Source organism: Salmo salar, chromosome ssa04 (genome assembly GCF_905237065.1).
Source record: "Salmo salar chromosome ssa04, Ssal_v3.1, whole genome shotgun sequence".
NCBI lineage: Eukaryota > Metazoa > Chordata > Actinopteri > Salmoniformes > Salmonidae > Salmo > Salmo salar.
The window spans coordinates 5,191,406-5,201,405 of record NC_059445.1 but is presented as its reverse complement, the minus strand read 5'-3'; the positions used below and the strand labels follow the sequence as shown (position 1 = coordinate 5,201,405).

Here is a 10,000-nt window from a genome sequence, read left to right as displayed (position 1 = left end):
TGATGCATCATGGGATAGTGTCTGGGATGTAAGTCGCTCTGGATAAGAGCGTCCGCTAAATACGTAAATGTAAATGTAATTAAGGCAGAGGTGTCAAATATACGTGTGGTTTGAGATTTTTTGTTGTTGAACTATTTGTTTTCGACAGTAAAATATCTAAAAACCAAATGAAAACCGTATAGAAATTACAATGGGATCTATATTTACGGTCTTTACACTGTGACCAGCTGGATAACAGTCATTTATAGTCTCTTCACTGTGTCCAGCTTGATAACAGTCCTTTATAGTCTCTTCACTGTGTCCAGCTTGATAACAGTCATTTATAGTCTCTTCACTGTGACCAGCTGGATAACAGCCATTTATAGTCTCTTCACTGTGTCCAGCTTGATAACAGTCATTCAAATTAAATCTCGACAGTCAGGGAACATTGAAAATTCAAAAATCTGAAAGACAGAGGAATATTTTTCTTAACTAATTTTCAGTGTGGACCTTCTGGATCAGAATTAACTTAACCTAGAAGGTCCACACCCTTAACCCTTAACCCATAACCCAGTAACCCTTAACCCTTAACCCATAACCTATAACCCTAACCCTTAACACCCTTAACCCTTAACTCCGAACCTAACCCATAACCCTTAACCCTTAACTCTTAACCCTAACCCTTACCCCAACCCTTAACTCTTAACCCCTAACCTACCCTAACCCTAACCCCTTAACTCTTAACCCAACAACCTTAACCCACCCAACCCAACCAACTCTAACCCAACTCAAAACCCAACCCACTCCAACCAACCCATAACTCTTAACCAACCCAACCCTTAACCCAACCTATAACCAACGCCAACCCTCAACTTAACCTTAACTCTTAACCCTTACCTAACCTTTAACTCTTAACCAACTCTTAACCCTTAACCCTTAACTCTTAACCCTTAACCCTAACTCTTAACCAAACCCTAACCTTAACTCTTAACAACGCCTAACCCAACTTCTCTAACCCAACCCAACTCTTAACCCAAACCCTTAACTCTTAACCCATAACCCTTAACCTAACCATTCATAATGAGTGACTAAACTTAACCCTTAACCTATTCATAATGAGTGACTAAACTTAACCCTTACCTTAACCATTCATAATGAGTGATTAAACTTAACCCTTGCCTTAACCATTCATAATGAGTGACTAAACTTAACCCTTACCTTAACCATTCATAATGAGTGGACTAAACTTAACCCTTAACTTAACCATTCATAATGAGTGACTAAACAACCTTTATTAACCATTCATAATGAGTGATTAAACTTAACCCTTAACAACCATTCATAATGAGTGACTAAACTTCAACCCTTACCTTAACCATTCATAATGATGACTAAACTTAACCCTTAACTTAACCATTCATAATGAGTGACTAAACTTAACCCTTACCTTAACCATTCATAATGAGTGACTAAACTTAACCCCTTAACTTAACCATTCATAATGAGACTAAACTTAACCCCCTTACCTTAACCATTCATAATGAGTGACTAAACTTAACCCTTACCTCAACCATTCATAATGAGTGACTAAACTTAACCCTTAACTTAACCATTCATAATGAGTGACTAAACTTAACCCTTACCTTAACCATTCATAATGAGTGACTAAACTTAACCCTTAACTTAACCATTCATAATGAGTGACTAAACTTAACCCTTAACTTAACCATTCATAATGAGTGACTAAACTTAACCATTCATAATGAGTGACTAAACTTAACCCTTACCTTAACCATTCATAATGAGTGACTAAACTTAACCCTTACCTTAACCATTCATAATGAGTGACTAAACTTAACCCTTACCTCAACCATTCATAATGAGTGACTAAACTTAACCTTTAACTTAACCATTCATAATGAGTGACTAAACTTAACCCTTACCTTAACCATTCATAATGAGTGACTAAACTTAACCCTTAACTTAACCATTCACAATGAGTGACTAAACTTAACCCTTACCTTAACCATTCATAATGAGTGACTAAACTTAACCCTTAACTTAACCATTCATAATGAGTGACTAAACTTAACCCTTACCTTAACCATTCATAATGAGTGACTAAACTTAACCCTTAACTTAACCATTCATAATGAGTGACTAAACTTAACCCTTACCTTAACCATTCATAATGAGTGACTAAACTTAACCCTTAACCCATTCATAATGAGGACTAAACTTAACCCTTACCTTAACCATTCATAATGAGTGACTAAACTTAACCCTTAACTTAACCATTCATAATGAGTGACTAAACAACCCTTAACTTAACCATTCATAATGAGTGACTAAACGTAACCCTTACCTTAACCATTCATAATGAGTGACTAAACTAAACCCTTAACTTAACCATTCATAATGAGTGACTAAACTTAACCCTTAACTTAACCATTCATAATGAGTGACTAAACTTAACCCTTACCTTAACCATTCATAATGAGTGACTAAACTTAACCCTTAACTTAACCATTCATAATGAGTGACTAAACTTAACCCTTACCTTAACCATTCATAATGAGTGACTAAACTTAACCCTTAACGTTATAAATGTAACATTGAGAGAACGTCTAATTCTGCAGTGAGATTGTGAGAGCTTGTTGGACACACACACACACACACACACACACACACACACACACACACACACACACACACACACACACAGTACAGAAATCTTTAAGTCATACCACAGATTCTCAATTGGATTGAGGTCTGAGCTTTGACTAGGCCATTCCAAGACATTTAAATGTTTCCCCTTAAACCACTCGAGTGTTGCTTTAGCAGTATGCTTAGGGTCACTGTTCTGCTGGAAGGTGAACCTCCGTCCCAGTCTCAAATCTCTGAAGACTGAAACAGGTTTCCCTCAATACTGTCCCTATATTTAGCACCATCCATCATTCCTTCAATTCTGACCAGTTTCCCAGTCCCTGCCAATGAAAAACATCCCCCACAGCATGATGCTGCCACCACCATGCTTCACTGTGGGGATGGTGTTCTCAGGGTGATGAGAGGTGTTGGGTTTGCGCCAGACATAGCGTTTTCCTTGATGGTCAAAATGTCACAGCTGTCTTCAGAAAGGGAAGTGGACCAAGATGCAGCAGAGTTAGTGTTCACAATTTTAATTTTAAAAATGATGACTGGAACACTACAAAAACAAGAAAATACCGACAGCTAAACCGTAATGACAGCACATCACACTGAACAGAAACAATACCCACAAATGACAAACACAAACACACCTAATATATGGGACTCTCAATCAAAGGCAAATAGACCACACCTGCCTTCAATTGAGAGTCCCCACTCAATTAACTAAACATAGAACCAGACTACCTAGACTAAACATAGAATTACATGAATCTCAAACAGTGCCCAAAAACCCCGGAATACTTAAATCAAATGCCCTTACTACAAAAACACCACCCCGAACCACATAAACCAAATACCCTCTGCCACGTCCTGACCAAACTACAATGACAATTAACCCTTATACTGGCCAGGACGTGACACAAAAGCCCAATTTTAGTCTCATCTGACCAGAGTACCTTCTTCCATATGTTTGGGAGTCTCCACATGTCTTTTGGCGAACACCAAACGTGTTTGCTTATTTTTAATTAAGCAATGGCTTTTTTTTCTGGCCCCTCTTCCGTGAAGCCCAGCTCTGGCTTAAAGTGGTCCTATGGACAGATACTCCATCTCCTCTGTGGAGCTTTGCAGCTCCTTCAGGGTTATCTTTGGTCTCTTTGTTGCCTCTCTGATTAATGCCCTCCTTGCCAGGTCCCTGAGTTTTGGTTGGTGGCCCTCTCTTTTAACGTTGCTCCGTGGGATGTTCAAAGTTTCAGATATTTTTTTTTATATCTCAACCCTGATCTGTACTTCTCCACAACTTTATCCCTTGACCTGTTTGGAGAGCTCCTTGGTCTTCATGGTGCAGCTTGCTTGGTGGTCCCTTGCTTTGTGGTGTTGCAGACTCTGGGGCCTTTCAGAACAGGTGTGTATATACTGAGATCATGTGACAGATCATGTGACACTTAGATTGCACACAGGTGGACTTAATTTAACTAATTATGTGACTTCTGAAGGTAATTGGCTGCACCAGATCTTATTTAAGGTCTTCATAGCAAAGGGGGGAATACATACGCACTCACCACTTTTCCGTTTTTTATTCTTTCGAATCTTTTGAAATAAGTACCTTTTTTTTCATTCCACTTCACGAATTTGGACTATTTTGTATACGTCCGTTACATGACATACAAAATGAAAATCAAGTTAAATTACAGGTTGTAGTGCAATAAAATAGGAGAAAAAAAACCCGCCAACGAGGATGAATACTTTTGTAAGATACTGTACACCCATGCACCCGTACATGGATCTACCTTTCCTGTTCTCCCTCTCCACATATCATCTCTGTCATCCCCTCCATCTCTCTAGTCTATTGAGGCCCTGTATTCATTAGTGTCTTCACAGGGGGGCTGTGTGTGTGTGTGTGTGTGTGTGTGTGTGTGTGTGTGTGTGTGTGTGTGTGTGTGTGTGTGTGTGTGTGTGTGTGTGTGTGTGTGACTGTCAGACAGAGTTCATTAGAATTTCCCTTCCCATTACTCAGGTGATAAATCAGAACAGAGAGAGTGAGAAAGAGAGAGAGAGAGAGAGAGAGAGAGAGAAGGGAAGGAGAGAGGAAGAGAGAGAGAGAAACAGAAGATCGAGAGAGGGGAGAGAGAGGAGAGGGAGGAAAGGAGGAGAGAGAGAGAAACAGGGAGACCGAGAGAGAAGAGGGAGATCGAGAGAGAGAGAGAGAGAGAACAGGAAGATGTGTTAACAGCCAAAAGAAGGGAGTGACAGCTGTACCTCTCTTCCTCCTCCTCCCTCTCCTCTTCCTCCCTCCTCCCTCCCTCTCCTCTTCCACCTCCCTCCCTCTTCCTCCTCCTCCTCTCCTCCCTCCTCCCTCTCCTCCTCCTCCTCCTCCCTCTCCTCCTCCTCCTCCCTCTCCTCCTCCCTCTCCTCCTCCCTCCCCCCTTAGTTAAAAGGTAGGGAAAGTGGGCTCAGACATGATCAGCGGTGAGAGGGAGGACCTTTGTGTTCCTACCCCTGTGGAGAGAACTGTACACTGGCCCGAATGTGCGCTTTATAAATATCTTCCCCACTGCCACTCTCAGTTTTCACACAGATGAATTCCTTCCCCCCCACTGCCACTCTCAGTTTTCACACAGATGAATTCCTTCCCCCCACTGCCACTCTCAGTTTTCACACAGATGAATCCTTCCCCCCCACAGCCACTCTCAGTTTTCACAGATTAATTCCTTCCCCCCCCTGCCACTCTCAGTTTTCACACAGATGAATTCCTCCCCCCCCCCACAGCCACTCTCAGTTTTCACACAGATTAATTCCTTCCCCCACTGCCACTCTCAGTTTTCACACAGATGAATTCCTTCCCCCCCACTGCCACTCTCAGTTTTCACACAGATGAATTCCTTCCCCCCACGCCACTCTCAGTTTTCACACAGATGAATTCCTTCCCCCCACTGCCACTCTCAGTTTTCACACAGATGAATTCCTTCCCCCCACTGCCACTCTCAGTTTTCACACAGATAATCCCTTCCCCCCCACTGCCACTCTCCCAGTTTTCACACAGATGAATTCCTTCCCCCCACTGCCACTCTCAGTTTTCCACACAGATGAATTCCTTCCCCCCCACTGCCACTCTCAGTTTTCACACAGATGAATTCCTTCCCCCCCACTGCCGGGGTCTCAGTTTTCACACAGATTAATTCCTTCCCCACTGCCACTCTCAGTTTTCACACAGATGAATTCCTTCCCCCCACTGCCACTCTCAGTTTTCACACAGATGAATTCCTTCCCCCCCACTGCCGGTCTCAGTTTTCACACAGATGAATTCCTTCCCCCCACTGCCACTCAGTTTTCACACAGATGAATTCCTTCCCCCCACTGCCGGTCTCAGTTTTCACACAGATTAATTCCTTCCCCCCCACTGCCACTCTCAGTTTTCACACAGATGAATTCCTTCCCCCCCACAGCCACTCTCAGTTTTCACACAGATGAATTCCTCCCCCCCCCACTGCCACTCTCAGTTTTCACACAGATGAATTCCTTCCCCCCCACTGCCACTCTCAGTTTTCACACAGATTAATTCCTTCCCCCCACTGCCACTCTCAGTTTTCACACAGATGAATTCCTTCCCCCACTGCCACTCTCAGTTTTCACACAGATGAATTCCTTCCCCCCCACTGCCGTCTCAGTTTGTGATTTATATTTGTTTAGTGTTCCCTTTTTCCAATCAGAGATGAGAGAGAGAGAGAGATGAAGGGAGAGACAGAGAGAGAGGGTGGGTGTGGAAGAGAAAGAGACAGAGAGAGAGGAGAGAGAGAGAGAAGGCTGGGATGGGGGGGATGGAAAGGAGAGGAAATACTATTATGCAAATAAAGCGTCTGGGCCAAGTGGAAATGAGGTGTGTGTGTGTGTGTGTGTGTGTGTGTGTGTGTGTGTGTGTGTGTGTGTTAGCCGATTAGGCCTCAGCTGGTTATTGATGTGATATCTGGACATCATAGCCTCTGTCTGTCCATCTACCAACCAACCAACCAGCCCTGCCTGACCTGTCTGTCTTCGTCTGTGTGCTGCTGTGTGTCTCCGTCTGTCTTTCTGTCTGTCTGTCTGTCTGTCTGTCTGTCTGTCTGTCTGTCTGTCTGTCTGTCTGTCTGCCTGACGTCTGCTGTCTGTCTGTCTGTCTGTCTGTCTGTCTGTCTGTCTGTCTGTCTGTCTGTCTGTCTGTCTGTCTGTCTGTCTGTCTGTCTGTCTGTCTGTCTGTCTGTCTGTCTGTCTGTCTGTCTGTCTCTGATCAGGGTTGATGGGACTATGAGTTGTGAAATTGACAACATTTACAGGCCAGAAGGAGTGTGTGTGTGTGTGTTTGCATCTGCACGTGTGTGCATGCATGCTTTTGTGTGTCCGTGTGTGTGCATTTCTGCTTGCATGCGTGTGTGTGTGTGTGTGTGTGTCAGTCATTTACAGCTGAGAATGAGAATGATCCATCTTCCTTAGTCTACTGTCACTGCAAGCTGAGCCAGAACCTCATCATCACCAATTACCTACTGCCTCATATACATCCCCTACACACACACACACACACACACACACACACACACACACACACACACACACACACACACACACACACACACACACACACACACACACACACACACACATATGCATGCACACACACGCACACACGCGCAAACACACACACACACGCACACACACACACACACACACACATACACACACACACATAGAGGTAGTGTATAGTGTACAGGGTAAGAGAGAGAGGGAGGGAAGAAAAGAGAGAGGGAGGGAGGAGGGAGGAGGGAGGGAGGGAGGGAGGAGGGAGGGAGGGAGGGAGGGAGGGAGGGAGAAACAGAGGGAGGGATGGAGGTAGAAGAGAGGGTGGTAGGGGGAGTGTTCAGGGTAGATAGAGAGGGGTGGTAGAGGGAGTGTAGTGGGTAGATAGAGAGGGTGGTAGAGGGAGTGTAGTGGGTAGATAGAGAGGGTGGTAGAGGGAGTGTTGGGTAGATAGGAGGGTGGTAGAGGGAGTGTTCAGGGTAGATAGAGAGGGTGGTAGAGGGAGTGTTCAGGGTAGATAGAGAGGGTGGTAGAGGGAGTGTTCAGGGTAGATAGAGAGGGTGGTAGATGGAGTGTTCAGGGTAGATAGAGAGGGTGTAGAGGGGAGTGTTCAGGGTAGATAGAGAGGGTGGTAGAGGGAGTGTTCAGGGTAGATAGAGAGGGTGGTAGAGGGAGTGTTCAGGGTAGATAGAGAGGGTGGTAGAGGGAGTGTTCAGGGTAGATAGAGAGGGTGGTAGATGGAGTGTTCAGGGTAGATAGAGAGGGTGGTAGAGGGAGTGTTCAGGGTAGATAGAGAGGGTGGTAGAGGGAGTGTTCAGGGTAGATAGAGAGGGTGGTAGAGGGAGTGTTCAGGGTAGATAGAGAGGGTGGAAGAGGGAGTGTAGTGGGTAGATAGAGGTGGTAGAGGGAGTGTAGTGGGTAGATAGAGAGGGTGGTAGAGGGAGTGTTCAGGGTAGATAGAGTGGTAGAGGGAGTGTAGTGGGTAGATAGAGAGGGTGGTAGAGGGAGTGTAAAAGGCAATCTCCTATTTGGACGGTCACAGTCCAGTGATTGTGTTGTTGATGAACACAGGGGTGTTTAAGAGTCAGTGAACACACACACACACACACACACACACACACACACACACACACACACACACACACACAGATAGAAGGGGTCATTCCCCCCCCACATCATAAACCAGATGAGCGGACTCTGTTTCCCCCAGACGTGAAATCTATAGCTGATCACCGCTGTCACTTTGTGGACAACCATCATTACAACTGAGTGATGAGGCTGAGAAATGTAACCTCTCGTATTCAGGGGGGTATGGAGACAAGGACTGATCGTCCACGATATCAACACTAGATATGGACGCAATGGAGTTAAACCCGTTAAAATGTTTGGTTCTAATGGGATTCTAATGAGGCAGTTATTTTGATGGGGGTTCTAATGAGGCAGTTATTCTGATGGGGGTTCTAATGAGGCAGTTATTCTGATGGGATTCTAATGAGGCAGTTATTCTGATGGGATTCTAATGAGGCAGTTATTCTGATGGGGGTTCTAATGAGGCAGTTATTCTGATGGGATTCTAATGAGGCAGTTATTCTGATGGGATTCTAATGAGGCAGTTATTCTGATGGGGTTCTAATGAGGCAGTTATTCTGATGGGGGTTCTAATGAGGCAGTTATTCTGATGGGGGTTCTAATGAGGCAGTTATTCTGATGGGGGTTCTAATGAGGCAGTTATTCTGATGGGGGTTCTAATGAGGCAGTTATTCTGATGGGGGTTCTAATGAGGCAGTTATTCTGATGGGGGTTCTAATGAGGCAGTTATTCTGATGGGGGTTCTAATGAGGCAGTTATTCTGATGGGGGTTCTAATGAGGCAGTTATTGTGATGGGGTTCTAATGAGGCAGTTATTCTGATGGGGGTTCTAATGAGGCAGTTATTCTGATGGGGGTTCTAATGAGGCAGTTATTCTGATGGGGTTCTAATGAGGAAGTTATTCTGATGGGGTTCTAATGAGGCAGTTATTCTGATGGGGTTCTAATGAGGCAGTTATTCTGATGGGGGTTCTAATGAGGCAGTTATTCTGATGGGGTTCTAATGAGGAAGTTATTCTGATGGGATTCTAATGACACTAAACAATACATGAATTGCACTATAACGGTGAGAAGCGGTGCCCACTAAGGGCCTACATAAAGCTGTCCCAACAGTAGAGTCCCAACACCTTACTACTGCTACACCTGGCTATCGGGCGGAACCTTGTCTGGCAGGGGAAACAGTTAATTCAGCCTCATTACTGCCTTTAAAAAAAACATATCTGATATGGCTGACTTGCTTAAAACAAATGTGGTTTCTACTGACAAGTGAGATGTACAAACTATGGCATAAGGGGACGACGAGCGGATAAGAGGCAATCCGTAATTTCGGTTAAGACATTTAACGAGCGAGCTAGGACGGACGTAGTCAATATAACTATTTGTTCAGCACTTTTGAAATGTACAGCGACAGAATTCAGAACATGGGACGTTCTTACAGTGTTCTCACCTGTACACCAAGTCAGAACCGTAGGGTAAATAAAGGGGGCATATAAGCAGACATTTAAAGCTCTTACAATATTCGATGATTACATTTCTCTAAAACAGGCTACAGGCTACATGCGTACCACCAAGTCAGAACAGTAGGTGAAATAAAGAGGTGAAAATAGACCAAATGATTAGGGCGAGGCACATGGGCTACTAACCTCTTACTACATAACGTACAGTACACTCTGAAAAAACAAAGGTTAAATCATGATGACGTCAGAGATCTTCAGGTCGTAGCTCTAGAAAGACGCCTG

General features: G+C 44.2%; 1 pseudogene; it reads left to right on the top strand.

The window, feature by feature from the left end:
• The window catches only part of LOC123742547 (paired box protein Pax-5-like), a 64,595-nt pseudogene that overhangs the window by 25,869 nt on the left and 28,726 nt on the right, over positions 1-10,000 (top strand).